Source organism: Nomascus leucogenys, chromosome 22a (assembly GCF_006542625.1).
Source record: "Nomascus leucogenys isolate Asia chromosome 22a, Asia_NLE_v1, whole genome shotgun sequence".
Taxonomy (NCBI): Eukaryota; Metazoa; Chordata; class Mammalia; order Primates; family Hylobatidae; genus Nomascus; species Nomascus leucogenys.
Genome location: NC_044402.1, coordinates 52,185,186 through 52,205,024, shown reverse-complemented (window position 1 = coordinate 52,205,024; position 19,839 = coordinate 52,185,186). Strand labels below are relative to the sequence as shown.

Genomic DNA, 19,839 nt, shown 5'->3' with positions numbered 1-19,839 from the left:
CTGCCCTGTTTTGTTTCTCTCTGACCACTGCTGCATGCAGCCCCTGTCACGTACCGCCTGCTTACTCAAATCAATCACGACACTTTCATGTGAAATCTTTAGTGTTGTGAGCCCTTAAAAGGGACAGAAATTGTGCGTTCAGGGAGCTTGGATTTTAAGGCAGTAGCTTGCCGATGCACCCAGCTGAATAAAGCCCTTCCTTCTACAACTCAGTGTCTGAGAGGTTTTGTCTGCGGCTCGTCCTGCTACATTTCTTGGTTCCCTGACTGGGAAGCGAGGTAACTGACGGAACGCCAAGGCAGCCCCTTAGGCGGCTTAGGCCTGCCCTGTGGAGCATCCCTGTGGTGGACTCCGCCAGCCTGAGTGACGCGATCCAGAGAGCGCTCCCGGGTAGGAAATTGCCTGGGTGGAATGCCTTACCAAAGCAGCGCGTAGCAGGCCCCCGTGGAGGATTAACACAGTGGCTGAACACTGGGAAGGAACTGGCACTTGGAGTCCGGACATCTGAAACTTGGTAAGACTAGTCTTTGGAACTTGCCGCACTCCATCTGAGTGGAAGCGTGGCCTGCTCACCCATGGTGTGCCTGCACTGGCACTTTTGTTCTGGTTTTGACTTGACTTAGATCGCGTGATACTTTGGTTTTGGTCTTGACCTGGCGTGGATTTCTGGATACTCTGACTTTGGTTTTGATTTTGGTTTGGTGTAAACTGCAAAGGTGTGTGTGCCCTTTTTACCTGTTTTTTTGTTTTGTAGTGTGTGTGTGGTGTGAGCGTGGTGTTTTGTCTCGAAGAAGCATGGGTCAGGCACGAATAAGCCCACCCCACTAGGAATTATGTTAAAAAAATTTTTTTTTCAAGATAGAATTTAAGGGAGATTACAGTGTTACTGTGACACCAGGAAAACTTAGAACTTGTGAAATAGACTGGCCAGCATTAGAGGTGGGTTGGCCATCAGAAGGAAGCCTGGACAGGTCCCTTGTTTCAAAGGTATGACACAAAGTAACCTGTAAGCCAAGGCATCCAGATCAGTTTCTGTACATAGACAGTTACAGCTGGTTTTAGACCCCTTCCCCCTGACAGTAGTTAAGAGAACAGTAGCATAAGCGTCTGGCAGAGGCAAGGAAAGACCAGCAGAGAGAAAAAAAGGCCATCTATACCAATTCTAAGTTAATTTAGACTAAACAATTTCTTATTAATAGCAAAGGATAATTGAAATCCCAAACTTACAAGGTTTTCAACAAAAGTGAAGTTTGCTAAAAATTAACAGTATAGCATGTATTATGGTAACTTCTAATCTTGTGGCCTTAGACAGTCTAGTCCAAAGACAAAAAAAAAAGTTCACTTTAAAAAAATTGGGGGAGAGGCAGAATTTATGTAAAAAGAGTGTTATATGGTAAATTCTTTTTTTTTTTTTTTTTTTTTGAGATGGAGTCTTGCTCTGTCGCCCAGGCTGGAGTGCAGTGGCGCAATCTCGGCTCACTGCAAGCTCTGCCTCCCGGGTTCACGCCATTCTCCTGCCTCAGCCTCTCCGAGTAGCTGGGACTACAGGCGCCTGCCACCACGCCCGGCTAATTTTTTTGTATTTTTAGTAGAGACGGGGTTTCACCATGGTCTCGATCTCCTGACCTCATGATCCGCCCACCTCGGCCTCCCAAAATGCTGGGATTACAAGCGTGAGCCACCGCGCCCGGCCATCTGGTAAATTCTTGTCCTGAAATAAATTAACTGGTTGTTTAAAGAAAAAAAAATGTTTGTAATAAGTCAGAAAGTTGAGACATGTTGAAGAATTGTCGGCAAAAGTCGTGAAAGAAAAAATGTTACAAAAAATTTATGCAAAAAATATTGTATAATTTAAAAGTAATAAGGCCTCCTGAGTACTATTTAAAAAAAAACAGTTTATGTGCAAGGTGTATAAGAAAAGTAAAATATACCTTTGGTAAAAAGATTATAAGGAGACATAAGAATGTGGATTTTTACCTACATTAAAAGGTTAAAAAAATTATTGTTTTGAAAGTGTAAGCAAGTTTTAAAATGTTAATTGTAAAGAAAATTCTGTGTGTAAACGTATTAGCTAAAGTTAAAAAGGTATCATCCACTTTTTCTGTGAACTGGACATTAAAGTAAAAATGCAACAGGTTTTTCTTAAAGCATCAACCTGCTCTTTAACAAAAATTAGAAAAGGTTAAAAAGAGTCTATAAAATCTTACCTTATGGTCAAACATGAAAAATTGGATAAATATGTCTACGAGGTTTTATTAAAATTAAGTTTAACATTAATAACACACTAATATAAAGGTAAAATTTAGCTTATCTGGTATAAAAATCACACAAGAAGCATTATTAAATATAAAATGTTGTTTAGCTTTCTTTGGTCTAAAAACTAATAAAAATCGGTGCTGAAGGAAACATTCATTTTACTAGAGGATCATAGAAGTTAAAGACTTAAAACAAACTTTGGCAATTAAGACAGCATACCAAGATGCAAATGCCTGGTTGAAATGGATCAAATATTCCATCTGCACGTTAAACAAAAGCAGTTGTTATGCTTGTGCACACAGCAGGCCAGAGGCCCTGATTGTCCCTCTTCCACTAAGGTGGTCCTCCAGTCGACCAGGTGTGGGCTCCATGGTAGCTCTTTTCCAGGATTCTACAGCCTGGAGTAATAAGTCATGCCAAGCTCTCTCTGCTATATCCCGAAGTCCCTGCGGGTCAGCCCCCGAGGGCATCCAGCTTCCGTCTCCCAACACTAAGTTCACTTCTTGTCTCTCATGGCAGGGAGGAGACAGCATCCCTTGGAGACCTGAAGGGATGCAGTGAGCTTAAGAATTTTTAAGAGCTTATCAATCAGTCAGCGCTTGTTCATCCCCGAGCGGATGTGTGGTGGTATTGCAGTGGACCTTTACTGGGCACTCTGCCGAATAACTAGAGTGGCACTTGTGCTTTAGTCCATTTGGCTATCCCTTTCACCCTGGCATTTCATCAACCAGAGGAAAAAAAATAATAAGACATCATAAAGCAAGAGAAGCCCCTTATAGGTCTTTCAACTCTCACATCTATTTAGATGCAATTGGAGCCCCGCAAGGAATACCAGATCAATTTAAAGCTTGAAATCAAATAGTTACAAGATTTAAGTCAATATTTTGGTAGACGACAGTCAATAAAAATGTAGATTAGATAAACTACATCTATTACAACCAACAGCAAAGAGCTTTTCATGAGTTAAAAAGAAAAACTCATGTTGGCCCCAGCCCTGAGGCTACCTGACCTGACAAAACTCTTTACACTCTATGTGTCAGAAAGAGAAAAAATGGCAGTTGGAGTTTTAACCCAGACTGTAGGGCCCTGGCCAAGGCCAGTGGCCTGTCTCTCAAAACAACTAGACGGGGTTTCCAAAGGCTGGCCCCCATGTCCAAGGGCCCTGGCAGCAACGGCCCTGTCAGCACAAGAAGCAGATAAGCTAACAGGCAAAACCTAAACATAAAGTCCCCCCATTCTGTGGTGACTTTAATAAATACCAAAGGACATCATTAGCTAATAAATGCTAGACTAACTAGATACCAAAGCTTGCTCTGTGGAAATCCCCGCATAACCGTTGAAGTTTGCAACACCCTAACCCCCACCACCTTACTCCTGGTATCAGAGAGCCCAGTTAAACATAACAGTTCAGAGGTGCTGGACTCAGTTTATTCTAGTAGGCCCAACCTCCGAGACCACCCTAAAACATCAGTAGACTGGGAGCTGCACGTGGATGGGAGCAGATTTGCCAACCCCTGCAAAGTGACTCTGAAGAAGACAAGCCCTGCTCCAGTCACACCCAGAAGCTGACTGGTCCACACACGGCTGAAGCATGAGGAAACTCATCGCAGGACTCATTTTCCTTAAAATTTGGACGTGTACAGTAAGGACTTCAACTGACCTTCCTCAGACTGAGAACTATTTCCAGTATATACATCAAGTCACTGAGGTAGCACAAAAGATTGCTACAGTTCTATTATTTTATGGTTATTATAAGTGTACCAGGACTCTAAAAGAAACTTGTTTGTATAATACTATCCAAGGTATGTAGCCCAGGGAATAACCAACCTGATGCGTGTTATGACCCATTTTAAGCCTCCCATGATCACAGTTTTTAAAATAAAATTAAGGACTGGTCCTTTTCTAGGTGACACGAGTAAGGTAATAGCTAGAACAGAAAAAAGAGGAGTCCCCAAAAATGTAACCTTAAAATTTGACGCTTGTGCCGCTATTGATAGTAAGCAGCATGGAATAGGATGTGGTTCTCTAAATTGGAAAAAAAGTTACACAGTAAAAAAAAAATAAGTATATCTGTCAAGAATCATATTTATGTGAGATGTGTCAATACTGGTCTTGTGTCATTTGGGCTACTTAAAAAGAAGATAAAAAAGATCCTGTTTGGCGGCTTAGTTGTCTTAGGCAAAAGCTGTATAATGGTACCACAAAAACAGTTACATGGTGGAGTTCCAATTACACAGAAAGAAATCCATTCAGTAAATTTCCAAAGTTGCAGACTGTTTGGGCCCACCCAGCATTCCACCAGGACTGGACGGCCCCCACCGGGTTATACACAGAGCTTATGCTAAGCTGCCTGATTAGTGGACAGGTAGCTGTGTAATTGGCGCCATTAAGCCATCTTTCTTCTTACTGCCCATAAAAACAGGTAAACTTCTGGGCTTCCCAGTCTATGCTTCCTGCGAAAAACGAAGCATAGCCATAGTTAATTGGAAAGATGATAAATGACCTCCTAAAAAATATATATATAATACTATAGGCCTGCCACTTAGACACAAGATGGCTCATGAGGATATTGAACCCCCATCTACATGCTCAACCGAATTATACGGTTGCAAGCTGTTTAGAAATTATTACTAATAAAACCGGTCAAACCTTGACTGCTCTTGCCCGGCAAGAGACTCTGATGAGAAATGCTATCTATCAAAATAGACTAGCTCTTGACTACTTGCTAAATATATATATATATATATATACACACACACACACCCCATCTCTACTAAAAATACAAAAAATTAGTGAGGTGTGGTGGCAGGCACCTGTAATCCCAGCTACTAAGGAGGCTGAGTCAGGAGAATCGCTTGAACCTGTGAGGCGGAGGTTGCAGTGAGCCAAGATCGCGCCATTGCACTCCAGCCTGTGCAACAAGAGTGAAACTCCGTATCAAAAAATATAAATAAATAAATAAATAATAAATTAAATAACTAAAATGGGCAGGAAAAGGTCTGAACATAAAAACACTCGACTGCACAGCGACCAAGGAGAGACAACTTAAACCTCAAATTCTCTCTTTTTTTTTTTGAGATGGAGTCTCACTCTGTCGCCCAGGCTGGAGTGCAGTGGCGCTAGCTATATCGGCTCATTGCAACCTCTGCCTCCCGGGTTCAAGCGATTCTCCTGCCTCAGTCTCCCTAGTAGCTGGGTTTACAAGTGCGCGCCAGGGTTTCGCTATGTTGGCCAGGCTGGTCTCCAACTCCTGACCTCAGTTGATCCGCCCGCTTCAGCCCCCCACAAAGTGCTGGGATTACAGGCATGAGCCACCGCGCCGGGTCTCAAACCCCAAATTATTTTTTTGGGGGGACGGAGTCTTGCTCTGTCGCCCAGGCTGGAGTGCAGTGGCGCGATCTCGGCTCACTGCAAGCTCTGCCTCCCGGATTCACGCCATTCTCCTGCCTCAGCCTCCCGAGTAGCTGGGACTACAGGTGCCCGCCACCACGCCCGGCTAATTTTTTTGTATGTTTTTAGTAGAGACGGGTTTCACCGTGTTAGCCAGGATGGTCTTGATCTCCTGACCTCGTGATCCGCCCGCCTCGGCCTCTCAAAGTGCTGGGATTACAGGCGTGAGCCACCGCACCCGGCCTCAAACCCCAAATTCTTAAGTATGGATGAGCCAAATCACCCCTCCCACTGCTGAGGAGAGACTCTTGTCTTGGACTGGACTTAACCCAATGGGGTTCAAGAAAAAGGGAAAGTCCCGCCTCCATAGCAGCTCCGGTCCAATGGGAGCCTCCCGGTACGCTCAGCTGGAAGCTGGGCGGGACTACGCTGGCTGGGAGCACCGCATGTGATGTCCGCCGGCCTGGCGACCGGGGACCTGGACCTGAGCGAGAAGCACGATCCCCGGCCGTCCGCGCTCTTGCATCCCCCTCATCCTACTGCTGTGCTTGCTGGCGACGGTTCGTTCTGGAAGTCAGGCCAGTGACTGCGGGGCTCTGCTCCGCCCTCCATACCTGCTAAGTGTCCCCCTCCCCCACAACGCCTGATCCCCACAGCCTAGCAGTGAGAGTCCAGCCCTCCAGGGAGACTGAGGCCCGGTGCCACCACCACCACTGGAGGCCTGACGACGCCTCACGCGGGTGCTGAGTAGTGGGGGGCTTAATTATTTAGCACCTCTCCCCTTCCCCTGAGCCATAACTTTCCCCAAACTGTGGCCTTTATGAGGCCTCTTGGGAGCGCTTTTTGGAGCCGGGGGAGGTCTGGGGCGATGGAGGTTGCAAGATAAGGTCAGGCTTAGGGGGTAGGTAGGCTTCCTCTGAAACTGGTTGTATCTGCTAAGTGATTGTCCCATGTCTCCCACTGGAAGCTTAAACTTGGCCATAGGAGGTCCTTACGCCTGTAATCCCAGGACTTTGGGAGGCCGAGCTGGGCAGAGGATTGCTTGAACACAGGGGTTTGAGACCAGCCTGGAGAACATGAGGAAAACCTGTCAATACAGAAAATAGAAAAACATTAGCCAGGCGTGGTGGTGCACGCCTGTAGTCCTAGTTACTCTGGAGGCTGAGGTGGGAGGATCGCTTGAGCCTGGGAGGGCAGAGGTTGGAGTGGGCCTCAGGATTGTGCCACTGCACTTCAACGTGGGTGACAGAGTGAGACCCTGTCTCAAAAAAAAAAAAAAAAGAGAAAATGAGCCAATGATAGCAGCTATGTTTGTTAAAAAAAAAAAATATATATATATATATACATATATACACATATATATGTATATGTGTGTGTGTATATATATATATATTTGGAGACGGAGAATCACTCAGTCGCCCAGGCTGGAGTGCAGTGGTGCAATCTCGGCTCACTACAACCTCCGCCTCCCAGGTTCTAGGGATTCTCCTGTCTCAGCCTCCCGAGTAGCTGGGATTACAGGCGTGCACCACCACCCACAGCTAATTTTTGTATTTTTTTTAGTAGAGATGGGGTTTCGCCTCATCGTGGTTTTTAACCTGGCCTTAAAAATATATTTTAACGTAACTACCAGGTGTGTTTTTTGGTATGACCTCTAATCCTCTGAGATTGGTGTAATTATCTCATATATGAAGAATGTGGCTCAAAGAGTGAAAACCTTGTCCACGGTAGTATGTCTCAAAAGAATCATCTGAGGTGCTTGTTAAAAGTAGATTCTTGGCAGGGCGCGGTCACTCACGCCTGTAATCCCAACACTTTAGGAGGCCGAGGAGGGTGTAATCCCACTTTGGGAGGCTGAGGCAGGCGGATCACCTGAGGTCGAGAATTCAAGACCAGTCTGGCCAACATGGTGAAACCCTGACTCTACTAAAAATACAAAAATTAGGCCAGGCACGGTGGCTCGAGCCTATAATTCTAGCACTTTGGGAGGCCGAGGCGGGCGGATCACGAGGCCAGGAGATAGAGACCATCCTGGCTAACACGGTGAAACCCCATCTCTACTAAAAATACAAAAAATTAGCCGGGCGTGGTGGCAGGCGCCTGTAGTCCCAGCCACTCGGGAGGCTGAGGCAGGAAAATGGCATGAACCGGGGAGACGGAGCTTGCAGTGAGCTGAGATCACGCCACTGCACTCCAGCCTGGGCAACAGAGTGAGACTCCATCTCAAAAAAAAAAAAAAAAAAAATTAGCCGGGCGTGGTGGTGTGCACCTGTAATCTCAGCACTTTGGGGGGCCGAGGCGGGCGGATCACCAGGTCAGGAGATCCAGACCATCCTGGCTAACACTGTGAAACCCCGTCTGTACTAAAAACATAAAAAAATTCGCCAGGCCGTAATGTCACACGCCTCTAGTCCCAGCTACTCAGGAGGCTAAGGTAGGAGAATCCCTCGAACCCAGGAGGCAGAGGTTGCAGTGAGCCGAGATTGCGCCACCACACTCCAGCCTGGGCGACAGAGCGAGACTCCATCTCAAAAAAAAAAAAAAAGAAAGAAAAGAAAAAAAATACAGATTCTTGACTGGACGAGGTGGCTCACGCCTGTAATGCTAGCACTTTGGGAGGCTGAGGCGGGCGGAACACTTGAGGTCAGGAGTTTGAAACCAGCGTGGCCAACATGGGGAAACCCCACCTCCCATCTCTACTAAAAATACAAAAAAAATTAGCCGAGCGCGGTGGTGGGTGCCTGTAATCCTAGGTATTTGGGAGGCTAAGGCATGAGAATCGCTTGAATCCAGGAGGCAGAAGTTGCAGTGAGCTGAGATGGCACCACTGCACTCCAGCCTGGGCAACAGAGCAAGATACCTTCTCAAACAAACAAACAAAAAGGCCAGCACGGTGGCTCACACCTGTAATCCCAGCACTTTGGGAGGCTGAGGCAGGTGGATCTTGAGCTCAAGAGATCAAAAGCATCCTGGCCAACATGGTGAAACCCCATCTCTACCAAAAATACAAATATTAGCTGGGGGTGATGGCGCATGCCTGTAATCCTAGCTGCTTGGGATGCTAAGGCAGGACAATCGCTTGAACCCAGGAGGCAGAGGTTGCAGTGAGCTGAGATCGTGCAACTGCACTCCAGCCTGGCGACAGAGCCAGACTCCGTCTCAAAAAACAACAACAACAACAAAACCAAAAAAAAAAAAAACATATTCTTGAGCTAGGTATGGTAGAACGTCCCTGTAGTTCCAGCTACTCAAGAGGTTGGGGTGGGAAGATCACTTGATCCCAGGAGTTCCAGGCTGCAGTGAGCTATGAATTGTGCCTCTGCATTCCAGCCTGGGCAACATAGCAAGCAAGACCCCATCTTTTGTTTTTTTATTGTTGTTGTTTGTTTTTGAAACAGAGTTTCACTCTGTCTCCCAGGCTAGAGTCACTGCCACCTCTGCCTGCCAGGTTCAAGTCTCCTGCCTCAGCCTCCCGAGTAGCTGGGATTACAGGCACACACCACCATGCCCAGCTAATTTTTTTTTTTTTTTTTTTTTTTGAGACACAGTTTCACTCTTGTCGCCCAGGTTGGAGTGCAGTGGTGTGATCTCAGCTCACTACAACCTCCACCTCCCAGTTCAAGTGATTCTCCTGCCTCAGCCTCCCGAGCAGCTGGGATTTCAGGCACCCACCGCCATGCCCAGCTAATTTTTGTGTTTTTTTTGTTTTTTTTTTGAGACAGAGTCTTCGCTCTGTTGCCCAGGCTGAAGTTCAGTATGGCTATCTTGGCTCAGTACCACCTCCTCCTCCCAGGTTTAAGTGATTCTCCTGCATCAGCCTCCCGAGTAGCTGGGATTAGAGGTACTTGCCACCACGCCGGGCTAAATTTTGTATTCTTAGTAGAGACAGGATTTCACCATGTTGTCCAGGCTAGTCTGGAACTCTTGACCTCGTGATCCACCCACCTTGGGCTCCCAAAGTGATGAGATTACAGGCGTGAACCACCGTGCCCGGCCAAGACCCCATTTTTGAAAAACAAAATATAGGGCTGGGCACGGTAGCTCACGCCTGTAATCCCAGCACTTTGGGAGGCCAAGGCGGGTGGATCACCCAAGGTCAAGAGTTCAAGACCAGCCTGGCCAACATAGTGAAACCCCATCTCTACTAAAAATACAACAATTAGCCGGGTGCGGTGGCACATGCCTGTAATCCCAGCTACTCAGGAGGCTGAGGCAGGAGAATCACTTGAACTCGGGAGGCGGAGGTTGCAGTGGGCTGAGATCGCGTCACTGCACGCTAGCCTGGTGACAGAACGAGACTCTGTCTCAAAAAAAAAAAAAAAAAAAAAATAGGCTGGGTGCAGTGGCTCACACCTGTAATCCCAGCACTTTTGGGAGGCTGAAGTGGGGAGATTGCCTGAGCCCAGGAGTTTGAGACCAGCCTGAACATGGCAAAACCCCACTCTACAAAAAATATAAAAATTAACTGAGTGTGGCCAGGCGCGGTGGCTCATGCCTGTAATCCCAGCACTTTGGGAGGCTGAGGCGGGCGGATCACGAGGTCAGGAGATTGAGACCATCCTGGCTAACATGGTGAAACCCCATCTCTACTAAAAATACAAAAAAATTAGCTGAGCGTGGTGGCAGGCGCCTGTGGTCCCAGCTACTGGGGAGGCTGAGGCAGGAGAATGGCGTGAACCCAGGAGGTAGAGCTTGCAGTGAGCAGAGATCATGCCACTGCACTCTAGCCTGGGCCAAAGAGCGAGACTCCGTCTCAAAAAAAAAAAAAAAAAAAATTAATTGAGTGTGGTAGCACATGCCTACTGAGGTGGGCGGATCACCTGAGGTTGGGAGTTTGACACCAGCCTGACCAACATGGAGAAACCCCCTCTCTACTAAAAATACAAAATTAGCTGGGTGTGGTGGTGCATGCTTGTAATCCCAGCTACTTGGGAGGCTGAGGCAGGAGAATCGCTTGAACCGGGAGGCAGAGGTTGTGGTGAGCCGAGATTGCGCCATTGCACTCCAGCCTGGGCAGCAAGAGTGAAACTCCGTCTCAATAAAAAAAATTAGGCAGACAGATCACCTGAGGTCAGGAGTCAGGAGTTTGAGACCAGCCTGGCCAACATGGTGAAACCCTGCCTCTACTAAAAATACAAAATTACCCCAGCCTGGGCAACAGACCAAGACTCCGTCTAAATACATACATACATACGTAAATAATTTTGGACCCAACCCTTCTGAGTCAGGGTCTTAAGGGAAAAGGCCTGGGAAACAGCCCAGGTGATTCTCAGGCTCCTGGGAGCTTGGAGAGCACTGTACTGTACCCTTTTACCTCTGTCAGGAGCTGGTTTTCAGGAGGACTTCCCTGCTGGATAGAGGGAATAACCAAGGGATCAAGGGAGTTGGAGGAATCAGCTCTGAACAGGAAAAGAGATGGCCCCAAGAGGGATGCACAGCCATAGACAAGTGGTAGGGTGAGTGTCACCTCTGAGTGAAAGTCAGAGCCATCTCTGAAATAAAGGGGTACAGCAGCATGGTAGATGGTTTGAGGCCAGGGTAAGGGTTTAAGTGGTGTTTGGAGAAGGGAAGGATGGGTCTTCCCTCCACGGGACCATCTCAGGAAGGCACTGGGAGGTGGAACTGCAGGAGTACAGAGGTGCTGCAACCTTCCTCTTCCAAGTGGGTCAGGTGAAGGCAGGGTGTGGTGGGAGATGAGGGTGGAGACAGCAGCCTTCAAGGGGCCTTGTTTGGCTTGCTAAGGAGCTTGGAAGCCATCCTGAGGACAAAAGGGGAATCCTTAGAGGAAGAGCAGAGAGGTATGCGGTCTGATACGTATTTCTGGATAGATCACTCTGATTATATCAAGGAGGACAGATTTTATATGCTTAAGACTGGAGGGAGAGAGACCAGTTAGAAAGACTCTGGCTATAATCCAAGCAAGCCATACTATGGGCTGGTTTGGTGGAGGTAGAGGAATGTCCAGATTCGAGAAACAGGAAGTTAAAAATGGGCAGGGCTTGCTGACTGTTTGAAACTAGGGGGTGTGAGGGGAGGCAGCACTCTAGGATAAACGCCAGACTTGCCGATTGTTTGGGAATATCCAATTCTGCTGTAGAAGACAGGAAAACAAATAAACTCAAAAGAAGTGTTACACATAGATAACTAAATTAGTCATCTGTAGATAGTACAACATATTCGTGTGTACAGAGATCGAAAGGGACAGAAAGACCAAGGAGGCACTAAATATTCACGGTACCCTAAATACGTGAGACATGAGGCACTCAGGATTCATGAGGTTTCAATTTGACCGGAGGGATGCACACTGCATGACCCACAGTTCAGCTGGTGTGATGATTCCACCCAATTTGCACCCTCTCCCGTGTGTTGACCCACCCCAGCACGTGCCTCCTGCTTCTCAGAATGTGTTTTACATTTATTTAATAAACCATGTTATTTGAGCATTTACATTTGGTCCGCGAGCCTTTTTGTTCCATGACCTCTCAGATCACTTCGTGCTATTGTACCAGGAAGCTACATGACATCAGGTAGTTGCCCACACCTCAACCCAGTTCTGGCTTGAGTAAGCAGGCAGGTGAGAGGATGATGCCACCCACCAGGAGTATAGGATGAGAGGCAGGTTGTTCCATGGCCAGGGCCAAGAGGAAATACTCAGTTTTGGATGTGTCCGATTTAAGGCCATATGGAACCTTAGGTCCAGATGACCAACAGGTAGTTGGATATACCAATGTGAAGAACAGGCATGTAGAGATTTGGGAGTCATTACTATTTAAAACAATGAGCCTAGATGAGGCCCTGCAGGGAAACAAGAGATTCCCTTCCCATTGTTCAGTCTGCATTCCCCTTACCCACTCCTTTGGTGCCCTCAAAAATAGTCACACAGCCTCACCACACGGGCACCTTGTGCAGTGTCTCCCAGGTAAGACTCCTGTTGGAAAATAACCCTTTCCCATCATTCTCTTTCCCTCAGCAACCCACTGTCTGTGCTATGACTTCATTACTCTTTCCCAGCCCAGCCCTGGGCAAGCCCCTTACGAAATCTCAGGCTACCTGGATGACCACCCTTTCTTATGGTGCTGCAAGGAGGGCAGGTGGGCAGAGCCCCGTGCATCCTGGGCTCAGGCCAGGGACCCAAGAGCTTGGGAGAAGCTGGTTCTCAGACTGAAGGCCAGAGCCCTGCACCTTGTCACCATCCTGAGGAGCATCATGGCACACAACAACCAGAGCAAAGGTGATTGGGCTTGGGGGCTCAGGAGGAGGCAGAAAAGAGAGAAGAGCTCAATATAGTCCTGAAGACGTGCAGCTGCATTCGTTATTGTTCAGCTAAGATGCATTAAGCTCTGCGTGGGGCACTGTGCTAGGCACTCAGATACCACCCCGCTTCGCTGAGATCCTGATGCTATTTCCTTCTGCCTGGGGGAATTCATCCCTGACTCAAACCTTCTTTTATGTACCTTGTTTTAGGTGCCAAAAGGACTGGGTCTTAGCTATTAGCAAGAGTAGGACAGAAGTGTTAAGACCCTCACCCTTTCCCTCAGTCAAGGACTAGGTCTCTAAGAAATAAGCCATGTTCTTAAGCTCCCAAGCCTTCCCTTCAGGTGAAAAAAGTCTTTTTTTTTTTTTTTTTTTTTTTGCTCTTGTTGCCCAGGCTGGAGTGCAATGGCACGATCTCAGCCCACTGCAAACTCCGCTTTCCAGGTTCAAGCGATCCCCCTGCCTCAGCCTCCCGAGTAGCTGGGATTACAGGCGCCTGCCACCACGCCTGGCTAATTTTTGTATTTTTAGTAGAGATGGGGTTTCACCATGTTGGCCAGGCTGGTCTCAAACTCCTGACCTCGTGATCCACCTGCCTGGGCCTCCCAAAGTGCTAGGATTACAGGCGTGAGCCACCGCACCCGGCCAGGTGAAAAAAACTTATCCAACTTTCTCAAATCCAGGAAATGGGAAAAACTGGCCTTTTTCTGACATTCACCTCTCGCCACCACCAGTAGTTAATAAGAACACTGGTGACCTGAGCAAAATATATTTCTAACCAATACCATTTTTTTCATCTAGCAAACATTTAAGCCTAGTAAGTGCTGTTCATTTTGCTATTACCAATAATACACCTTACAATAGCAGCTACTAGTTCTTGAATTCTTATTGGTAGGTCCTACATTAACACTGGCAAGGATTATCTCATGTTATCTTTACTTGTGTGGTAGAGACTATGATTATGTCCAGTTGCCAAATGAGGAAAGCAAGGCTTGGAGAGGTTCCATTACATTTGCCATGGGCATATAGCCAGTAGCTGGCATGTAGATCAGGGATTTAAACACAACGCTGTCTGTGCTGGGCCTTCAGGAGGCTGGGTGGGTATATGTGGCTGAACAGTGCATGCTGGGTACATGGGAGGGAGCCACTTGCTGTAGGGGAGGGAAGGCGGGTGCAGTGTGGCTTTGGTGGGGATGTGGTTGACAGACAAGATATGTCTTGGAGAATGAGTGAGGGTTTATCAGTCAGAGGAAGAGAATTTCAGGCATTTGGGGAGGAGGTAGGAGCGGAGGTGGAGACAGCCTCTGCTTTGCCCTCTTGTAACTTTGGAGTTCTGGGGTTTTGGCTTTTCAGAGTCACACAACCTCCAGACCACGGTGGTCGTGGGTCCTGTGCAGTTGTTGGGGAACCGGAACAGCTCGGGACACTGGCACTACAACTATGATGGCCAGGACCTCCTTCTTAGCACACTTGAGGTCTTTCAACTCCAGCCAGACCTCCAGCAAAAGCCAGCCAGAACCAAGCAGAGCTGCAGAAGGAGAGAAGGGAAGGAAACAATCCTTCCTGACCTAGAGCTGCATCTACCCTCTCTGGAAATACCTGAAAGCTGGGGTGGGACCACGGCCCACCATAGGTGTGATAGGTGCGGACTGGTCCATGTGGGGAAGGTGGAGGAGCTGAGGGCACTGTGGGAGGGATGGAGTGCAGGCCCCTCAGCCAGCCTTCAAAACTCCATTTCAGTACCCATGTCCTAAATGAGCACAGCTCTGTTGCTGACCGTCCTAGCCACTCTGCTTTCCTTCCCTCTCCCATGCTTGGTCAGCCCTTTTCCCACTTGGTGTTCAAGTTCTGACCCAGGGCTGAGCACCCAAAGGCTCTCAAGTTGGGGCATCACCTACAGTCACCATGGAATACAGTGGAATGGTGCCTAAAGCCCTGGTGTGGAGGATGTATGGCAGCTTGATAGGACCAGAGGCAGCCAGTTTGTCTAGGAGGTCTTTGCCACTACTTTTCCCTGTCCCACTAGCCCCCTTGGTGCATGGGACTTTCTGCAAAGGCCCTGGAGAGGAGCCATCCCAACATGCTAGGCCCTTGACTTCTATCCTCCAGTGTCCAGCTAACTTAGCTGAGGGATGGGCTGCCCCAGCCCCTGAGTCCCTGGAACCCTACGCCACTTGCCCCCTCGCATGGCGCTGCTCAGAGCCAGCAGTCTGCTGTGATCCCTTTGATGTGAGCATAGGCTCTCCTGTCTGGTGATGCACCAGGCTGATGCTGAGTCTCTGTGCAACCTCAGATGAGCAGCTGGGGTTTGGAGGCATGTAGCAAAGGTAGGGAGCCTGGCTGGTCTCACAGAGACCCACATACCCTCTTGCCTTTGAGAGCCTCCCCACGCAAAGCACCCCCCAGTTTGGATCTTCTGTGGGCTCCTGGCTTCTGCAGTGGTTGTTTTGGGAGCTGCAGGTGCCTTCCTCTGGAAGAAGTGGAGAAAGGGCAGGACAGCAGGTATGCTCAGAATATTAGAGCTGGAAGCAACCTTAAGCATCACTGGACATCACTCTCTCTGGGAGGCTGGGGCTTGAGAAAAGAAATTTCAAGAAGAGCAGCCTAGGGAATATGAAAAGAGAGGGGAGTGGGTAAGGGGTCCTATTTCCTCTCTAGCTGACTTGGGTTGCCTTCTCCTAATATATATATATATATTTTTTTTTGTTTTTTTTTTTTTTTTTTGAGACGGAGTCTCGCTCTGTCCCCCAGGCTGGAGTGCAGTGGCACGATCTCGGCTCACTGCAACCTCCGCCTCCCGGGTTCACGCCATTCTCCTGCCTCAGCCTCTCCGAGTAGCTGGGACTACAGGCGCCCGCCACCACGCCCGGCTAATTTTTTTTTGTATTTTTAGTAGAGACGGGGTTTCACCGTGGTCTCGATCTCTTGACCTCGTGATCCGCCTGCCTCGGCCTCCCAAAGTGCTGGGATTACAAGCGTGAGCCACCACGCCCGGCCGAATATACATATATATTATCTCCATCTCTCTGTCTTTGTCTCTCTCTCTCTCCCTCTCCTTCCTCCCCCATCTTACTCATGAGAAGTTTTATCTCCTGAAGTATGTTCCTTTTTTTTTTTTTTTGAGATGGAGTTTCGTTTCGCTCTTGTTGCCCAGGCTAGAGTGCAACGGTGTGATCTCAGCTCACTGCAACCTCTGCCTCCCGGTTCAAGCAATTCTGCCTCAACCTCCCAAGTAGCTGGGATTACAGGCACCTGCCACCACGCCCGGCTAATTTTTGTATTTTTAGTAGAGACGGGGTTTCACCATGTTGGCCAGCCTGGTCTCAAACTCCTGACCTTGTGATCTGCCCATCTCAGTCTCCCCAAGTGCTGGGATTACAGGCGTGAGCCACTGTGCCCGGGTATGTTTCTTATAAACACCCAAGCAATGAAAACCAAATCAAAACTGGGCTCCCAAACTCCTCCTATCTCTCTCTTTTTTACTTTTACTTTTTCTTTTTTTTTGAGATGCAGTCTCATTCTGTTGCCCAGGCAATGCAGTTGCCGAGTGCAGTGACTCGATCTCAGCTCACTGCAACCTCTGCTGCCTGGGTTCAAGTGATTTTCGTGTCTCAGCCTCCTAAGTAGCTGGGATTACAGGCATGTACAATCACATGCAAAAAAAAAAAAAAAAACACCTTTTTTTTGTTTTTTTTTTTTAGTAGAGACAGGGTTTCACCATGTTGGCCAGGCTGGTCTCGAACTGCTGACCTCAAGTGATCTGCCCACCTCGGCCTCCCAAAGTGCTGGGATTATAGGCATGAGCCACCGCTCCCAGCCTCCCTCCTATATCTCTTGATCAAACTTCAGGGGAAAACCTGCCAGATTCCCCAGGAAGGATGCTTGGAGGTAGGTGGTGGGGTACGGTGAGGCCCATGCGAACTTCTCATTGAACACCACTCCCAGCTTTCCTACCCCCATTTCTCTTCACAGGTGTGCAGAGAGAAGTCTACATTCCCATGTCAAGTAAGTGGGGTGGGTAGATTGGAGGGCATATGAGAGTGGGGCAGCAATTTTATGTCTGAGTTGGAAGGAAATTTAGAGTTCACTTAGTCCAAATCGTCTTTACTAGGTGAGGAAACTGAGGCACAGGAGGGGGAGGTGCCATTAGCCAGGGAGTCAGAGCCAGGACTTAGAACCTGGTCCATGCCTCCTAGTTTGTTCCTGACCAATCCTCCCAGCTCACCCACTCCTCTTGCTCTCACCTCTGACTCCCTACAGGCTACAGCTAGAGAGTTGACTCCTCTATTTGAGGTAAGAGCGTCTGGATTTGGGATAAGGTGACCTCAGTTTGCAGGTCTCTTGGGGGAGATCAGAGAGTCCTTTGTTGAGAAGAGGGGACTTGGTCCACAGTGAGCAAAGGAATTTGTCTAAATTGCTATTAAGGGAGATCATCTCCCAAGGTGGGCCAAGCCTGAACCCTCAGCCCTCCATTTCTTCCATTTCTTTTGCCTTCAGATTGACAGGCCTAGGAAGTCAAAATAAGTGGTTTCCTAGACCTGGTCAAGAGCAAGTCTCTATCGGTCCCAGCTGAGTTTTTTCAGCTGTTTTTTTCAACCAAACAGCACCCCATCTCCCAGTGAGGGGAAGGGAAGGCTGGGCTCACAGCAGCAAGGCTGCTCATCTCACCTGTCCCCACTCAGCCATGCCAGCCGCCACACCTGGTGGGGAGAGGTGGGCCTCACCTGAGTCCCCTGGCAGTGCTCTGTGAAGGGTCTTGATATTGCACTGTAATAATAAAGGTGTGTGTGAAGTATCTTTTTATGGTGACTTTCTAAGATCCAGGGAATCATGGGACCAGTTCTGATGACTCAGCCTGGCTTCCAATCTCCTCCAGGCCCAGCGGTGGCCCCCAGCACTGGTCGGGGCTTGGGAGAGCTGGCCTTGGCTGAAGTGAAGCCACCTACCCTTCAGGCGTAACAGGACGGTGAGAAGGAAGGAAAGCATGCCTCAACCTCCCATCAGCCCTGAGCACCCCAGTGGGGGGCTGGCTAGGAGTCTAGGCATGCAGGAGGCTGACCCCTGACCGGGCTCATATCCAGCCACAAGGCAGCCAGGGACCCAGGCACCCACCCCTTGTCTGTGTCCCTCTCGGAAATGGGCCTCTTGTCCAGGCCAGAAATACACCACCTACAGTACAAATTATAATCTAAAAACAAGAGGGTGGTGTTGAGTGGGGAAATTGGGGAAGGTGTTTTAGGAGCCACTAGGAAAATAGGCAGCAGGGACTCTCTGGACTGGCTTGGGGAGAGCGCTTTTGGGGAACCTGGAGGATGGCAAGCTGAGAAACACTAGTGTGGAGATTCCAGCCAAATCCCAGGCCTGCCCCTCCCCCTCCTCTGAGAGGCCGTCCTCTTGGCAGACAGCAGAGAGATGCATGACAAAGGTGCCGTGATGGTTCTGTCCTGGGGATTGAGATGGCTGGGGAGGGGCCTCCTCCTGTTCCGAAGCATGTTCCTCCCACCCCTACCAGGCCCCATAATCTACCTGCCTTTTGGGCAGTTAAAGGCTGAGAAGTGAACACCGCTCCAACACCACTGCCTTGTAGACCTTCCGGCAGACCTGTGGCTGGTATTGAAGTGCACACATACAACTAGGCTCAAAAAGTCTACACAGACAGGAGATGGGCACACGAACAGAGGCAACATGAGAGTGGGGAAAAAGGCTCAAAAGACTCACGGATGCCACCAAGATGAAGACAGCTGGCCACAGGACACCCATCCCCTCAGAAGGCAGACAGAGCCACTGACCCCAGCAGACAAGCCCAGGCAGGGCTGAGCCTGGAGCCTGCAATGAGAAGCCTTACTTAAGTCGACAGAGGTCAGCGTGCCCAGTCCAGACCTGGCCTTCTGGCCTTTGTAGCTGTGGGGAGCCCTGGCCCAGAGCCCCCTCTGGAGCCCCCGGACTTACCCCAGGCCCTCCACTGAGATCAAGTTTTGGGAGCAGACAGACAAACATCATCCCTCACAGACAGGCATTCCGTTGGCTATTCTCTTGCAAACAGAATCAAGCACTAGACCAGCAGCATGAGCCTCAGGATACTCAGGCCAGGCCCAGAAAAACAGACCCTGAAGGGGAGCTTAGGGCAGCCTTCCTGCACCCCTCCACAAATCACTCTCCACCTGCTCTGCATCTTTCTGCCAGCCAGCCCCACTAAACAAAGCACATCCCTCAATCTGGGGGGCTGGGGGAGGGATGCACGATGAAGCTGGACGCCTGAGTCCCCCAGAGGAAGGAAGAACTAGATACCTAGGTCCCTGTGGGGGGCCCTTGGTGCCCGTCTGAGGCTCAGTCTTTGAGGGGATTGCAGAGGGGGGTTGCTGGAGCTCCTTTTAGCGTCTCTGAAGGGGATTCTGTGTGAGGGGATTGGGACTGGGGGGTTGGGGAGCAGGAAGCAGTCCCCAGGGGAGCCATCCAGGCCCATTCAAGGGTTGAGCACTTGTTTAGGGTTAGAGCTGCCCCCTCTGGGGACTGGGATTGTCCAGCCAAGGCCATTGTCCTGCCCCCTTCCCCCAGTCCCTCCCAGGCTTCTTTGAACCTGAAGTCAGATATTTTTTTCTCTACACCCCCCACCCCTTGGTTTTCCCCACCCAAGGCCTAGGGCTGGAGGCCTGGGCCAGTGAGGTGGGGGAGGGAGAATGGGGCTTACTATGGTATTAGATGTCTGAGTTTTGCTTGAGAGGGGAGCAAGGAGCCTGATGTGCAGGTTCTATAGTGGAGGGGGCCCAAAGCAGGTGACTGATACCTCTGTTTGGGCAAAGGTTGGGAAACTGAGGCCCAGTCAATCCAAAGCCTGGCCCCTTGAAGGGGAAGTAGGGGCCAACCCCTCAGTCTGTTAGATGAGGAGAGTCCGGAGTCTGATTCTGGAAGACAGAGGGTGGGGGGATATAGCACGGAGGC

General features: G+C 49.1%; 1 long non-coding RNA gene across 1 annotated transcript; it reads left to right on the top strand.

The window, feature by feature from the left end:
* The first annotated feature begins 223 nt into the window (after window positions 1-223).
* LOC115832405 lies at window positions 224-19,710 on the top strand. The gene is made up of 6 exons (XR_004027897.1): window positions 224-514; window positions 12,617-12,877; window positions 16,602-16,788; window positions 16,873-16,905; window positions 17,161-17,193; window positions 17,398-19,710. It is a non-coding gene; the product is annotated as an uncharacterized LOC115832405 (long non-coding RNA).
* The last annotated feature ends 129 nt before the right edge of the window (window positions 19,711-19,839 follow it).